Consider the following 16,722-nt stretch of genomic DNA (forward strand, 5'->3'; position numbering starts at 1 on the left):
GTGGGGTGGGAGTCACTGAGTGAGTGACATCAGCGATGATGTGAGGGGCGGAAGTGATGTCACTTGTGTTGTGTGAGGAATTGTGAGGGGCAGAAATGGCATTTACTTTATTTTAACCAATAATTTCCTGTCACAAATCTGTTTGACAATGTCGTATTTTAATTAAACTCAGTCCCTTACTGTTTCTTTCTTTTGGTCTTCATTCACATCTCCATGATGTTCCAATATTTCAACCTTTCTCTTTGGACTTGGGAATTTCCATTCACCTGAGACCTGTCCCCCTCCTCATCTGTGTCCATTTATAACACACTGCATAATCTGGTACCAGGGGAGCCTATCCCAATAAAAGAGCTCAGTCCTCCCTGAGTACTGGTAGCAGTGCTCACTGGTCAGAACCACTTCTGATAATACTATTGTGTGATCCTGATACATTCCTGCACTCTGCTGATATCACTGTCTCTCTCCATGTGATATCCCTCACTGCGACAGTCTAATTGCTGCCTCTGTCAGTGTCTCTCGCTCTTCCAGCTATTCCAGATCCTGAGCCAATAGCATTCTCCACTCCAGAGGGAAGCAACTGCACAAGCCATGGATGGAGACTGGGAATTTCCAGATCTCTGTGGGACTCAGTGCCATTCTCCATGTGTAACCTTCATTGCATTAGTCTAATTTCCCATTCTGTCCACTTCTCTGTCTCCAGTCGGTATTCCTGATGTCCCTGGCTCAGCAGAATTCCCAATTCCTGTCTCGTCCATCACCACATTGAAGACAGTTGGTCAGCCAGAGAGATGGAGAGTGAGATCTGGAGCCTTCAGTAAATCCTGCAGCCGGTAAGATCACTGACAGTAAACAGCACAGGGAGGAGTTAGTGGACTTTAATTCAGACCCTGAGGGCATGATGTAGGAACAATGCTGGGCAAGGAACATGAGAAAAATCTCAGGCTTCATTATCACCATCTTGTCTGTAAATTCATCTCTTCCACAGAACCCTCCCTATGTCTGTCAGTTTCTCCATTGTCTGTTTCATCGATACCACTTCCCCTATCTCTATCAGCCCCTGCAATCCTGCTTATCCCTGTAAGCTCCTCATATCAGTAAAACTCTCCAAGTTTCTGCCTTTGCCTTTAATCCCGGGTTCTGTCACATCTCTCCTTAACTGAAGAAAAACAACTCTTCAGTTCCTTAAGCCATCCTCGTCAGGGTCGTCCTTTGCAGACCTGAAAAATCTCCCTGTCTTTGTGACTTTTTTGAACTCCTACTACCTTCATGATCTCTGTAACCTTCCCGTCACGACAACAAAAAAGCTCTGTACCTTAGTAACCTCCTCCAGCTGTTGGACTCCTCCTTGTCTCTGGGCACAAAGCAGAGTGACTCTGCTTCTCTCATAAATTAGTTTCTGCATTTCTAATGATGACTATGAACTCTTCCTGTCTCTAAAACGCACTCAGTCACTGTAAACTCTGCTGGTCCTGATTGATGTCATTTCCTTCGGTAACTACAAACCTTTATACCTTTAACCTCCTCCAGACGCGACCACACAGTTTATTTCTATAACGTCTGAGTGATAGAGTCATAGAGATGTACAGCACGGAAACAGACCCTTCGGTCCAACCCGTCCATGCCAACCAGATATCCCAACCCAATCTAGTCCCACCTGCCAGCACCCGACCCATATTCCTCCAATCCCTTTCCATTCATTTGCCCATCAAAATGCCTCTTAAATGTTGCAATTGTACCATCCTCCACCACATCCTCTGGCAGCTCGTTCCATACACGTACCACCCTCTGCGTGAAAAAGTTGCCACTTAGGTCTCTTTTATATCTTTCCTCTCTCAAACTAAACCTATGCCCTCGAGTTCTGGACTCCCCGATTGTCTATTTATCCTATCCATGCCCCTCATAATTTTGTAAACCTCTATAAGGTCACCCCTCAGCCTCTGACACTCCAAGGAAAACCGCCCCAGCCTGTTCAGCCTCCCCCTGTAGCTCAAGTCCTCCAATCCTGGCAACATCCTGATAAATCTTTTCTGAACCCTTTCAAGTTTCACAACAATTCTTCCGATAGCAAGGAGACCGGAATTGCATAAAATATTCCAACAGTGGCCAAACCAATGTCCTGTACAGCCGCAACATGACCTCCCATCTCCTGTACTGAATACTCTGACCAATAAAGGAAAGCATACCAAATGCCGCCTTCACTATCCTATCTTCCTGCGACTCTACTTTCAAGGAGCTATGAACTTTCACTCCAAGGTCTCTTTGATCAGCAATACTCCCTAGGACCTTACCATTACGTGTATAAGTCCTGCTAAGATTTGCTTTCCCAAAATGAAGCACATCGCATTTATCTGAATTACACTCCATCTGCAAGTTAGCCCATTGGCCCATCTGGTCCAGATCCTGTTCTAACCCTCTTCGCTGTCCACTACACCTCCAATGTTGGTGTCATCTGTAAACTTACTAACTATATCTCTTATGCTCGCATCCAAATCATTTATGTAAATGACAAAAAGTAGAGGGCCCAGCACTGATCCTTGTGGTACTGCACTGCTCACAGGCCTCCAGTCTGAAAAACAACCCTCCACCACCACCCTCTGTCTTTTACCTTTGAGCCAGTTCTGTATCCAAATGGTCAGTTCTCCCTGTATTCCATGAGTTCTAACCTTGCTGATCAGTCTCCCATGGGGAACCTTGTCGAACGCCTTACTGAAGTCCATATGGATCACATCTATCATTCTGCCCTCCTCAATCTTCTGTGTTACTTCTTCAAAAAACTCAATCAAGTTTGTGAGACATGTTTTCCCACACACAAAGCCATGTCGACTATTACTAATCAGTCCTTGCCTTTCCAAATACATGTGCATCTTGTCCCTCAGGATTCCCTCCAACAACTTGCCCACCACTGAGTTCAGGCTCACCGGTCTATAGTTCCCTGGCTTGTCTTTACCACCCTTCTTAAACAGTGGCACCACATTTGCCAACCTCCAGTCTTCCGGCATCTCACCTGTGATGATCGATGATACAAATACCTCAGCAAGAGGCCCAGCAATCACTTCTCAAGCTTCCCACAGAGTTCCTGGGGAAAACCTGATCAGTTCCTGGGGGTTTATTCACCTTTAACCATTTCAAGACATCCAGTCTACTTCCTCTGTATATCTGGCCATTTTGCACAATGTCACCATCTATTTCCCTACAGTCTATATCTTCCAGATGCTTTTTCCACAGTAAATGCTGATGCAAAACTTTCATTTAGTATCTCCCCCATTTTCTGCGGCTCCACACAAAGGCCGCCTTGCTGATCTTTGTGGGGCCCTATTCTCTCCCTAGTAACCCTTTTTTCCTTAATATATTTGTAAAAACCCTTTGCATTCTCCTTAATTCTCTTTCTCAGACCTATCTCATGTCTGCGTTTTGCCCTCCTGATTTCTTTCTTAAGTATACTCCTACTTCCTTTATACTCTTCTAAGGATTCACTCGATCTATCCTGTCTATACCTGACATATGCTTCCTTCTTTTTCTGAACCAAACACTCAATTTCTTTAGTCATCCAGAATTCCCAATACTTACCAGCCTTCCCTTTCACCCTGACAGGAATATACTTTCTCTGGATTCTTGTTATCTCATTTCTGAAGGCTTCCCATTTTCCAGCCGTCCCTTTAGCTGCGAACATCTGCCTCCTTTCAAAAGTTCTTGCCTAATACCGTCAAAATTGGCCTTTCTCCAATTTAGAACTTTTAGATCTGGTCTATCCTTTTCCATCACTATTTTAAAACAAATAGAATTATGGTCGCTGGCCCCAAAGTGCTCCCCCACTGACACCTCACTGACCTCCCCTGCCTTATTTTCTAAGAGTTGGTCAAGTTTTGCACCTTCTCTAGTAGGTTCATCCACATACTAAATAAGAAAATTGTCTTGTACACACTTAAGAAATTCCTCTCCATCTAAACCTTTTACACTATGGTAGTCCCAGTCAATGTTTGGAAAGTTAAAATCCCCTACCATACCTACCCGATTATTCTTACAGATGGTTGAGATCTCCTAACAAGTTTGTTTCTCAATTTCCCTCTGACTATTGGGGGGTCTATAATACAATCCCAATAAGTTGATCTTTCCTTTCTTATTTCTCAGTTCCACACAAATAACTTCCCTGGATGTATTTCTGGGAATATTATCCCTCAGCACAGCTGTAATGCTATCCCTTATCAAAAATGTCACTCCCCCTCCTCTCTTGCCTCCCTTTCTATCCTTCCTGTAGCATTTGTATCCTGGAACATTAAGCTGCCAGTCCTGCCCATCACTGAGCCATGTTTCTGTAATTGCGATGATAACCCAGTCCCATGTTCCTAACCATGCCCTGAGTTAATCTGCCTTCCCTGTTAGGCCCCTTGCATTGAAATAAATTTAATTTATTAGTTTAATTTATTAGTCCTACCTCGTCCCTGCCTGTCCTGAATGTTTGACTCACTTCTGTTCTCAGCTGTACCCGTCTCGATCGAGCTCCCAAAATCCTCCCTGTGATTGTTATCACGTCCCATCCCTGCATTCCTCCAAATCCCTGTAAAGTCCTCCCATTCCTAAAACCCGTCCTGTATCTGTCACCTGTCCCAGCTTTCACAACCCTCCCTATCTCTGTAAGACACCCCCCACCCCCGTCCCAGTTACTACAGCCCGCTGTATCACTAAATGCCAGTAGTCACTATAATATCAGAGTAAGGTGTGAAAGCAGGAATACTGTACTGGGTGAGATGATCAGTAGTGATCATATTGAATGGTGGGACCGACTCTGGTCAAATGGCCGATACCTGCTCTTCTTTCCTGTGCTTCTCTATAAACTTACAATCTATATAACCTCCTTCAGTCCCCACAGTCCTCCCTATCTCCATAAACTCCTTCAGTCCCCACGACTCTTCCTATCCATGTAACCTGAATCATTCCCCATAAACCTCCCTAACTCCACAACCTCCAAAAGGCCCCACCACCCTCCCTATCTCCATAATCTCATCCTGACCCAACGAACTTCCCATTCAGAGTAACCTCCTTCAATCCCCATGATCCTCCTGCTTCACAGCGCCAGAGACCCGGGTTCAATTCCCGACTCGGGCGACTGTCTGTGTGGAGTTTGCACTTTCTCCCAGTGTCTGCGTGGGTTTCCTCCGGGTGCTCCGGTTTCCTCCCACAGTCCAAAGATGTGCAGGTCAGGTGAATTGGCCATGCTAAATTGCCCATAGTGTTAGGTAAAGGGGTAAATGTAGGGGAATGGGTGGGTTGCGCTTCGGCGGGTTGGTGTGGACTTGTTGGGCCGAAGGGCCTGTTTTCACACTGTAAGTAATCTAATCTAATCCTGATCTTTGCAACTTCCTTCAGGCCCAACAGCCCTGCAGATCTCTTTGGCCCCTTTCAGGCCCCACAGCACTCCCTATCTCCATAATGTTCTTCAATCACCACTGCATTCTCTACATGCATAACCTCATACAATCCCCACATCACTCCCTTTCTCCATTATGTCCTTCAGTCCCCACGACCCTCCTTATTTCCAAAACATCTATTTCCTGTTGAAACTGTAAGCTACCTTTTCCATGTTGATAAACACGAACTCCCATAACCCTTTCTGCTGCCAGTCTGAAACCAAACAGTGTTAGCCTGATAGTAAGTCGGGAGCTGAAATATGTTTGAAAGGATATGTCAATGAACTGGACCCTTAGAAACACTTTTAAGAAAAAGAGAATGTGTTTTTGAGCCTGTTGGATTTTATTTTTATTGGTGTGAATATAAATAGCAGAATAGATACGGATGTAGGAGTGGTTGTACCGAGGATACGGTTTATTTGAATTTTCAGAAACCTTTACACAAGTTTCAATAAGGGATAAAGAGTAACTTGGTAGAGAATAGGGCACCTTAACTATCAGGAGGTAGGTGAGATATTAGACAAAATCGTGTTGTCAGAATTTACTGTGGAGAAAGACATGGAAGCTCAGGAACTTGGGGAAATAAATAGCGATGTCTTGGAAAGAATCCTCAACAGAGAAGAATAAGTGCTGGAATCTTAAAACAAATAAAGGTAGATCAATCCTCAGTCGCTTATTAGGTCTATCCTTGAATATTCATGGGAAGCTAGGGAAGAGATTGCAGTGTCCCTAACAGAGATATTTATATTATCAACAGACACAATGAGTTACCGGAAGACTGGAGGGTGGCTAATGCTATTCCATCACTTAAGGTCTGCAGGGAAAAGCCAGGAAATCACAGTGCCGTGAGCCCAGTGCTGGGAAGTTGTTGGAGGCGATTCTGAGAGAAAGGAGCTACGTACATTTGGAAAGGCAAGGGCTGATTAGAGATAGTCAGCATGGCTTTGTGAGTGGGAAACCGTGTTTCACAAACCGGATTGACTCTTCGAGGAGTTGACCAAGAGATAGATGAAGGCAGAGCAGTCAGCGTTGTCCACATGAACTTCAGCAAAGCATTTGACAAGGTTCCAAGGGATGTAGAGCATCTAGTCAAGAGGAAGAAGGAAGCTAACTTAAGTTTGAGGAACCAAGGATCAGAAGCAGGGCTCTAGAGAATTACATGGGGCAGCACGGTGGCTCAGTGGTTAGCACTGCTGCCTCACAGCACTAGGGACGCGATTTCAAATCCAGCCCCAGGCCACTGTCTGCGTGGAGTTTGCACATTCTCTCCATGTCTGTGTGGGTTTCCGACAGGTGCTCCGGTTTCCACCCACAGCCCAAAGATTTGCAGGTTATGTGAATCAGCCATGCCTTGTTCAAGAAAGGGAATAGAGATAATCCTGGGAATCACAGACCTGTCAGTCTTCTGTCTGTGATGTGCAGATTATTGGAGACTCTGAGATACAGGGTTTATGATTCCTTAGAAAACCATAGTTTGATTAGAGAAAGTCAACATGACTTTGTAAGGGACAGGTCATGCCTCACAAATCTTGTTGAATCCTTTGAGAATGTGACAAAACACATTTATGGCTCATTGAGAAAGTACAGAGCATGGGATACAGGGAAACTGCCTGTCTGGATACAGAATTCCTGGCCCATAGAAGACAGGGTGATGACAGATGGAAATCATTCAGCCTGGAGCTCAGTGACCAGTGGTTTTCTGCAGGGAGAGGTCAAAAAATCTCTGTTCTTTGTGATTTTATGAATGACTTGGATGTGTGAGTGGAAGAGCGGGTAAGTAAGTTTGCCAATGACACGAAGGTTGGTGGAGTGTGAATAGTTTGGATGTCTGCTGGAGGTTGCAATGGGACATTGACAGGATGTAGAGCTGGGCTGAGAAGTGGCAGATGAAGTCAAATCTGGAAAAGTGTGAAGTGATGCATTTTGGAAGGTGAGACTTGAATGCAGAATACAGGAGTAAAGACAGAATACTGAATAGTGTGGAGGAACAGATGGATCTTGGATTTCATGACCAGAGGTCCATCAAATTTGCCACTAAGCTGGTAGTGTTGTTAAGAAAGAATATGTTGTATTGGCTTTCATTAGCTGGGGGATTGAGTTTTAAAGCCATGAGGTTATGCTGCAGCTCCATAGAGCCCTGTTTAGATCCTGATTAGAATATTGTGTTCAGTTTTGATTCCTTCATTACAGGATGGATGTGGAAGCTTTAGAGAGGGTAAAGAGGAGATTTACCAGGATACTACCTGGGTCTGGAGGGCATGTCTTATGAAGAAAGGTTGAGAGAGCTAAGGCTTTTCTCATTGGAGTGAAGAAGAGTGTGGTGTGATTTGGTAGAAGTGAACAAGATGGTGTGAGGCAAAGATAGAGTGAACAGTGAGAGACCTCTTTATCCCATGGCATACATGGTACAAGGGGGGCATAATTATAAGGTGATTGGAGGATGGGTAAGGGGAGATTTCAGATGTAGGTTCTTTACATAGAGAGTGGTGGGTGGGTGTAATGGGACATTTTAACAGACTCTTAGATAGGCACATGGATGATAGCAAAATGAAGGGTATGTAAGTTAGTTTGATCTTAGTCGGGTAAAAGATGGGCATGGCATCATGGCCGAAGGGTCTTGTGCTGTACTGTTCTGTGTTCTACGTTCTGTATGGTAAACTGGGTAATAAGCTCAGATCAGTGTAAAAATGATATGGCATTCAGGAAGAGCTAGTCAACTGGATACAAAATTTGCTTGATGGTAGGAGACAGTGGGTGATGGGAGGCATGTTGCCTTTCTGACTGGAGACATATGACCAGCGGTGAAGTGGGTCCCCTGTTGTTTGTCATTTGGGTTAATGGTTTGGATGGGAATATTGGTTTTGTGGTAAATAAGTTTTTTGAGTGACACTGAAATTGTTGGTAAAGTGGACAGTAAAGAAAGTTATCTATGATACAACAGGACGAATAGTACACTGGGATAGTGAGCTGAAGAATAGCAGATGGAGTTTAATTAGATAAATGTGAGGTGTTCCATTTTGGTGAAACAAACCAGGGCGGGGCTTGTACAGTTAATGTTCGGGCCCTGGGTCGTGTTGTCAGTCAGAGACCCAGGAATGCAGGTACACAGTTTGTTGTAAGTGGTGTCATAGGTTGACAGGTTGGTGAAGCAGGCGTTTGGGATGGTTACCTTCTTTGGGCAGAGCATTGAGAGCAAGAGTTGGGATGTCATGTTGTGGCTGTACAGGACATTGGTGAGGCCACCATAAAAGCATTGTTGACCAGTAGGAAGAACTCATCTGGTTCACTTACGTCCTTTAGAGAAGAACATCTGACATTCTAACCTGGTCTGGCCTGCACGTGACACCAGACCCACAGCAATATGGCTGACTCTGTGCTATACTCTGGGTCATTAGCAGTGGGGCAAAGAATGTTGGTCCAATCAGTGACATCCTCATCCCATGAATGAATAAATAAAAATACATATGTCCCTCCCTACCTCTGCAAACCCCTCCAGCTGCAGCAATTCAGACTGGCTTTGTAACACCGTTCAGGCCCTGACCACTCTCTGTAACACTCTCACCACCTCCAGCACCTTCAGCTCTCCCGGTTCCTTGTGTGACATAAAACCTTGACAATCATTCCCTCTTCCATCTGACCTCCTCCTGCGAGCAGACCCTTTGCAATCCCTTTAAAACTTACTCCTAAAACATTCTCTCATTTCAGAATTTTAAGTACTTTTTGGTGATCCTCTCAGCCCAATAATCTAATATGATCCTTTTTACTTGAGTGTGGGACCGATGGGGATTTCTTGCTGAGGATTTGTCTGTTTCAGTGGAATGTCCTTTTGTTGAGTGTTTTACACTGCTCCTTCAAATGTTTTCCACTGTTCATTGACAGGCACATATTTCAGTCTGTTTAGCCTGTTTACCTTGGTCAGTTCTCCTCTCAAACCCATGTTATTGGTTATTTTTGTTTCTAGTTGTAGCTTGTCCTTTCTGTGATTCACTTTAAAACTTTATATTTCTTTAAATTGCACTTTATCACAATTTTCCAGAGGATCTCTCCAGGTGACATTACTCATTCACGAAGTTTCATCACACAGTGGTCGCTCTGAGATAGTTCTGTCCTTAGCCAGTTGCACAATGTGTTATTCAAAGAAACACTGAAAACTAATTCTCTGAACTCCTCTTCCAATATCACTCTTGCCAGTGTGACTGTCCCACATTTTGTGAATATTGATGTTCCCCAAAATTATCACAATGTGTTTGTTAAAAAAATTCCAATGAGTTCCTGTGTAATGCAGTTATGAGCAACGGAATGCTGTTTGGTGGCTAAAACTGTTCTGCTGCTTGTGTAGTAGCCGGAATTTACATTCAGACTGATTCTACTTCATGATCTGAGGTCAAATGCTTTCCGTGTGATGCCTTTCTTAGTGTTACCCATTTTGCCTGAGTTTCCGCAAGGTTGTGATCCATTGAGTATTTATGTCCACCTTTTGTTCACCCTGTAACCATATCTCTCTGGTGTCTAAACCTCTTCTATCTCAGTGTCACAAATCCATTTGCCTTATTGATAAGACTTCGTCCATTCAAAAAAGAACATAATTTCCTCTTTCCCACAATTTCCTGTCACAAACCTATTCACTGATGTACAGTTTTAGTGAATCGCTGTCCCTTCCTGTTCCTTTCTGTTTGCCTTCAGTCACATCCCCATGCTGTTCCGATGCTTCTTTGGATTTGGAAAGCTGCTTTCACCTGGACCCTGTCCCAGCATCCTCTCTGTCAGTTTAAAGCCCTGTCCTTAAACCTACTGACATGATTGGCCAGGACACTGTTCCCAGCACGGCTCCAGTGGGACCATCCTATTGGATATTTTTATAAATCAGGTAGGGGATGTGGGTGTCTCTGGCTGACCAGCCTTTATTGCCCAGCCCTAGCAGCCCATGAGCTGAGTAGCATACTTGGCCATTTCAGAGGGCAATTGAGAGGCAAACACTTTGCTGTGGGTATGTCGTGCAGACCATGTGAGGATGATCAGATCTTGTTGTCGAAAGGACAAGTGGGCAGTACAGTGGCTCAGTGATTAGCACTCCTGCCTCACAACACCAGAGTCCCAAGTTCGATTCCAGCCGCGGGCGACTGTGTGGAGTTTGCACATTCTCCCCGTGTCTGCGTGAATTGCCTCCGGATGCTCTGGTTTCCTCCCACAGTCCCACGACGAGCAGGTCAGGCGAATTGGCCATGCTAAATTGCCCATAATGTTAGGTGTATTAGGTCGAGGGAGATGGGTCTGAGTGGGTTACTCTTGGGCCGAAAGGCCTGTTTCCACACTGTACGGAATCTAATCTAAGGGATTGGGATTTTTGTACATCAGCAATGGTTTCGTATTTGTCTATGGATTATTAATTGCTATTTTAAAAATTATTGATTTTAAATTCCACCTTATCTTATGATGGGATTCAAACCTGCCTCCCCTGAACGTTAGCTGAGGTTTTGGATAAATGCCCTAACAATAATGTTACTAGGCCATCACTTCACCTGCTCACTGGTTGCTCATCCCTGACCACTGACACATGAAGCTAAACCATTCTTTCAACATGACTGTGTGATCCTGAAGTCTTCCAGCACTCCAGTGATATCACTTAGTCTCTCTCCATGTGGTATCCCTCACTATGTGCGTCCAATTGCTGCCTCTGTCACTGTCTGTCTCTTGCAGTTACTCCAGATCCTGAGCCAACAGAATTCTCCACTCCAAAGAGACGCAACAGCACAGGCCAGGGATGGAGACTGGGATTTTTCAGATCTCTGTGGGGCTCATTTCCATTCTCCTTGTGTAACCCTCACTGCATCAATCTAATTTCCCATTCCGTCTATTTCACTGTCTCCTGTAGGTACTCAGAAAGTTGCTGACTCAATAGACTTCCCAACTTCTGTGTGTCTCATCCATCACCCCATTGAAGATGGTTGGTCAGCCAGAGAGACAAAGGGCAGGGAGATCTGGAGCCTTCAATAAATCCTGTAGTGAGGTAAGATCACTCACAGTGCAGAGAGCAATGAGAGCGCTCCAAACATTGGCTTACAAGACATGATATAGATACAGTGCTGAAGGGGAGCACAGTATAGACACACGCCATGCTCAATCACCACATCTACTTTAACTTATGTTGCACTGAGACAGCATCGGGAGTTCAGCGTTATCAATCCAGGCCTGCGCTGCCATAGTGAGCATGAGTACAACAGTGGTTAAAGCAGGCCTCCGACGAGAAGTTGGGAATGCTGCCTGGGATATTTCTGTTCTGTGTTCTCCCTCCAATACTGTACTAAGACCCTTACTCTGCAACACTGTATCTATGGCATGGCTTCTGCACCAGTGTCTTCAGTCATTTTTAACTCGTATAACAGTAATTGTCCCTGTAACCTGCTCCATTCCCGATAGTTCCTCCACATATTTGAAACACACTGTATTCCAGATTACCATCCCTATCGCTGTTACTTGCTTCAGTGTCTACAACATGCTTTATTTCGGTACTGTAATCCTCTTTAACTGGATACAGAGTGATACAGAACGGAAACAGAACCTGGGGTCCAACTCCTCAATGCTGAAAATGTGTTGCTGGAAAAGCGCAGCAGGTCAGGCAGCATTCAGGGAACAGGAGAATCGACGTTTCGGGCATAAGCCCTTCTTCAGGAATGAGGAAAGTTGCAGAGGATGCAATAGATGATGTGTGTGGAGGTGCAGGTGAATCTGTGGCGGATATGGAAGTTTCCTTTGGGGCCTTGGAGGGAGGTGAGGGGGGAGGTGTGGGCGCAAGTCTTGCACCTCCTGCGGTTGCAGGGGAAGGTGCCGGGAGTGGAGGTTGGGTTGGTGGGGGTTGTGGATCTGACGAGGGAGTCACGGAGGGAGTGGTCTTTACGGAATGCTGATAGGGGAGGGGAGGGAAATATATCCTTGGTGGTGGGGTCCGTTTGGAGGTGGCGGAAATGACGGCGGATGATGCGCTGTACATGGAGATTGGTGGGGTGGTAGGTGAGGACCAGTGGGGTTCTGTCCTGGTGGCGGTTGGAGGGGCGTGGCTCAAGGGCGGAGGAGCGGGAAGTGGAAGAGATGCGGTGGAGAGCATCGCCGACCACGTCGGGGGGGGGGGGGGGGGGGGGGAAATTGCGGTCCTTGAAGAAGGAGGCCATCTGGTTTGTACGTTTTTGGAATGGGTCCTCCTGGGAGCAGCTGCGGTGGAGACGAAGGAATTGGGAGAATGGGATAGCGTTTTTGCAGGGGGCAGGGTGGGAGGAGGTGTAGTACAGGGGGCTCCGCCCTTGAGCCCTGCCCCTCCAACCGCCACCAGGACAGAACCCCACTGGTCCTCACCTACCACCCCACCAATCTCCATGTACAGCGCATCATCCGCCGTCATTTCCGCCACCTCCAAACGGACCCCACCACCAAGGATATATTTCCCTCCCCTCCCCTATCAGCATTCCGTAAAGACCACTCCCTCCGTGACTCCCTCGTCAGATCCACACCCCCCCACCAACCCAACCTCCACTCCCGGCACCTTCCCCTGCAACCGCAGGAGGTGCAAGACTTGCGCCCACACAACTCCCCCCTCACCTCCCTCCAAGGCCCCAAAGGAAACTTCCATATCCGCCACAGATTCACCTGCACCTCCACACACATCATCTATTGCATCCTCTGCACCCGATGTGGCCTCCTCTATATTGGGGAGACAGGCCGCCGACTTGCGGAGCGTTTCAGAGAACACCTCTGGGACACCTGGACCAACCAACCCAACCACCCTGCAGCTCAACACTTCAACTCCCCCTCCCACTCCACCAAGGATATGCAGGTCTTTGGACTCCTCCGTCGCCAGACCACAACAACACGACGGTTGGAGGAAGAGCGCCTCATCTTCCGCCAAGGAACCCTCCAACCACAAGGGATGAACTCGGATTTCACCAGTTTCCTCATTTCCCCTCCCCCCCACCTTGTCTCAGTCAAATCCATCGAACTCAGCACCACCTTCCTAACCTGCAATCTTCTTCCTGTCCTCTCCGACCCCACCCCAGTCTGACCTATCACCCTCACCTTGACCTCTTTCCACCTATCACATTTCCGACGCCCCTCCCCCAAGTCCCTCCTCCCTACTTTTTATCTTAGCCTGCTGGACCATCTTTCCTCATTCCTGAAGAAGGGCGTATGCCCGAAACGTCAATTCTCCTGTTCCCTGGATGCTGCCTGACCTGCTGCGCTTTTCCAGCAACACATTTTCAGCTCTGATCTCCAGCATCTGCAGACCTCACTTTCTCCAACTCCTCAATGCTGCCCATGTTACCCAAACTGAACGTGTCTCATTTGCCTGCGTTTGGCCCTTATCTCATCAATCCTTCTCCTCTCAATATACCTCCCCTTTTCCATGCTGCAATTGTTCTTGTTTCTCCCATGTGCCCTTGGCTGTCCGTTCCGTCTGTGCACCATCCTCTGTGGATAATGTTCCCCCTCAGCTCCCTCTTTAAATCCTTGCTCTCTCACCTCCGTTTATACCCTCTAGTTTTGTACTCACCTACCCTTGGTTATTCACCATTCTTAGGGTCACCCCGTGGCCTCCTCTGCCCAAGGGAAATATTTAGGACAATATTACAAATATCTCCAACGTATGTAATAAAGTGCAGGCCAATGTTGGCAAATGTGCCAAATGTCGCTTTCCCCACCCTGTCCACCTGGTATGCCACTTCCGAGGAACAATGTAACGTGCACACCCTGGTCTTTCTCTCTCTGTTCAACCCTGGCCAGAGCCCTTCCATTAACTGTGTTTGTCTTAACAAACTCCAACAGCTGAATTAAACTCCATCTTTCATTCCTTGGCCCACTGGCCCAGTTGGTCACGATCCCCTTTGATAACCGTATTTACTGCCCACAACACCATTCATTTGATCATCAACAAACTTTCGCACAATCACTCTTCTATTTTCAACCAAATTGTTTATGTAGATGATGCACATCAGTGGACCCAGCCCTGATCCTTTCTTCAATAATGGAATAAAACCATATTCTTGTCATACAGCATGGAAACTGACTCTTCAGTTGATATCCACCATAATCTAATACTAAACTCTTCCCAGCTGCCTGTTGCTGGCCCACATCACTCCAACCCTTCCCTATTCACCTGTTTATCCAAATATCTTTAAAATGTTGTAATTGCACCCACATCAACCCCTTTCTCAGGAAGTCCATTCCACACTCAAACCATCCTCTGTGTAGCAAATTGCCCCATATCTTTTTCTTTGAACATCTCTCTCCTCTAACCTTAAAAATGTGGCCCCTCCTCTTGAGACTCCCCCATCCTGAGGGAAAGGCAACTACCATTAAATTGATCTATATACCTCATTTTTTCATAAACCTTTATAGCATCATGTCTGAACCTCCAGGCTCCAGTGAAAAAAGACTCAGCCTATCCAGCCATTTTTCAGAACTCAAGCCTTCCATACCCAGCAATATCCTGGTAAATCTCTTCTGAATGCCCTGCAGCTTAATAATATCCTCCCTGTTAACTGGGCAACCAGAAATGGACAGAGTATTGCAGAACAGGCCTCACAAATGTCTGTGCAATCTCAACATGACATCCCAAATCCTCCACTCAATGGACTGAGCAATAGTCAGGCATGCAAAGCACTGTCTTATCCCTCCTGTGATGCAAGCTTCAAGAATTATGTAGCTGAACCCAGAGGTCCCTCTGCTCTAAAACACTAACCGAAGCCTTAACATTAATTGTATAAGCTCTACCCTTGTTTGTTTTACAAAATGCATTACCTCGTATTGAATTCCATCTCTAGTTTTTCAGCCCATTCACTCTCTTCATCAAGATCCCTTTGTAATCTCAGAAAACATCCTTCACTGTCCATGATGCCACCCTCCAGCCTGCCAGCCCATCACACATGGCTGTCAGTAGTACATATACCTTTGCTTGAGGCTCCACCATTTCTTCCCTAGCATCCCACAGTGTCCTGTGATACACTTAATCAGGTTCTGGAACTTGCCATAGCTTTGTGTTTAAAACCGCCAGCACCACCTCTTTTATAATATGCGCTGTTTTCAAGTCATAGCGATATGCAGCATAGAAACAGACCCTTCGGTCCCCAACTCGTCCAGGCTTCCCAGAAGATCTAAATAAATCCATTTCCTTTTCCAGCATTTGGTCCATATACGTCTACACCCTTACTATTCAGATGCCCATCCAGAAACCTTTTAAATGTTGTAATTGTATCAGTCTCCATTACTTTCTCTCTCAGCTCCTTCCATACACACATCACCATGTATGTGAAGAAGCTGTCCCTTCAGTCCCTCTGTAAACCGTTCACCTCTCACCTTAAACTTATGCCCTCTAGTTTTGGACTCCCCAACTGTTGGGAAAAGGCCTTGAATGCTTACCCTATCCATGCCCCTCATGTTTATATAAACCTCTGTAAGGTCATCCCTCAGTCTCCGATTCTCCAGTGACAGTAACCCCAGCTTATTCAGCAACAACCCGGGCAATATCTTGTTAATCTTTTCTGAGCCCTTTCAAGTTTCACAACATCCTTCCTGTAGCAGAGAGACTGGATTTGCAGAGAACTCCAATTGTGGTCTAATGTGTTACTCTTGTTCCCTGAGTTCCCCAGTCTTTCTCCACAGTAAGTTCTGAAGTGAAAAAATAGTTTACGATCTTAGCAAATATCCTGCAGTTCCACACATCGATGGCCTCCTTGATCTTTAATGGACACTATTTTGTCCTGAGTTACTTATGCACTCTTAATATACTGATACAATCAGTTTTGGATTCCCCTTTCCTTCCCTGCTGAGGCTGTTTCATTTACCTTTCTCCATTCCTGTTTTCTACTCAGTGTCTTCCTACAGCCCCTGTATATCCTCAGGGATTCCCTTGATCCAGCTGGCTATACCTGACATGTCGCCCCTTTTCCTTGACCAAACGCTCAATAGACAGCCAGTGTTTCCGAATGCTGTCAGCATTGACCTGCACATAAATAGGAAAATGCTGGCGCTGATCGATCAGTTTATCTCACTTTTAAAATATTCTCACTTGCCAAACTTCCCTTTCCCTGTAAATAATTCCCTTCCCCAATCACATTTTGAAAGTTCCTGGCTAATACGATCAAGATTGGTCTGGCCCCATTTTATAACTTGCACTTGTGGACCAGGCCTGTCCTTTTCCAAAGCTATTTACAAACTACTACAACTGTGGTCACTTTGGCAAAATGCTTTCCCACTCACATCTCAGTCCCTTTCCCTATCTTGATTCCCAAGCAGAGGTCAGGTTTTGCCCCTTTCTCTTTTCAGATCATTT

At 45.8% G+C, this 16,722-nt stretch overlaps 1 long non-coding RNA gene across 1 annotated transcript in view; it reads left to right on the plus strand.

Annotated features, from left to right (window-relative positions):
* LOC148138764 (uncharacterized) overlaps positions 1-16,722 on the plus strand; it is a 107,789-nt gene that overhangs the window by 21,251 nt on the left and 69,816 nt on the right. The window contains exons 2-3 of the long non-coding RNA XR_015753842.1: positions 701-830; positions 11,278-11,412. This is a non-coding gene — a long non-coding RNA (uncharacterized LOC148138764). The remainder of the gene's footprint in view (positions 1-700; positions 831-11,277; positions 11,413-16,722) is intronic.

Source organism: Chiloscyllium plagiosum, unplaced genomic scaffold (genome assembly GCF_037043375.1).
Source record: "Chiloscyllium plagiosum isolate Xiang-an unplaced genomic scaffold, Cpla_swu_hap1 HiC_scaffold_39, whole genome shotgun sequence".
NCBI classification, from domain to species: domain Eukaryota; kingdom Metazoa; phylum Chordata; class Chondrichthyes; order Orectolobiformes; family Hemiscylliidae; genus Chiloscyllium; species Chiloscyllium plagiosum.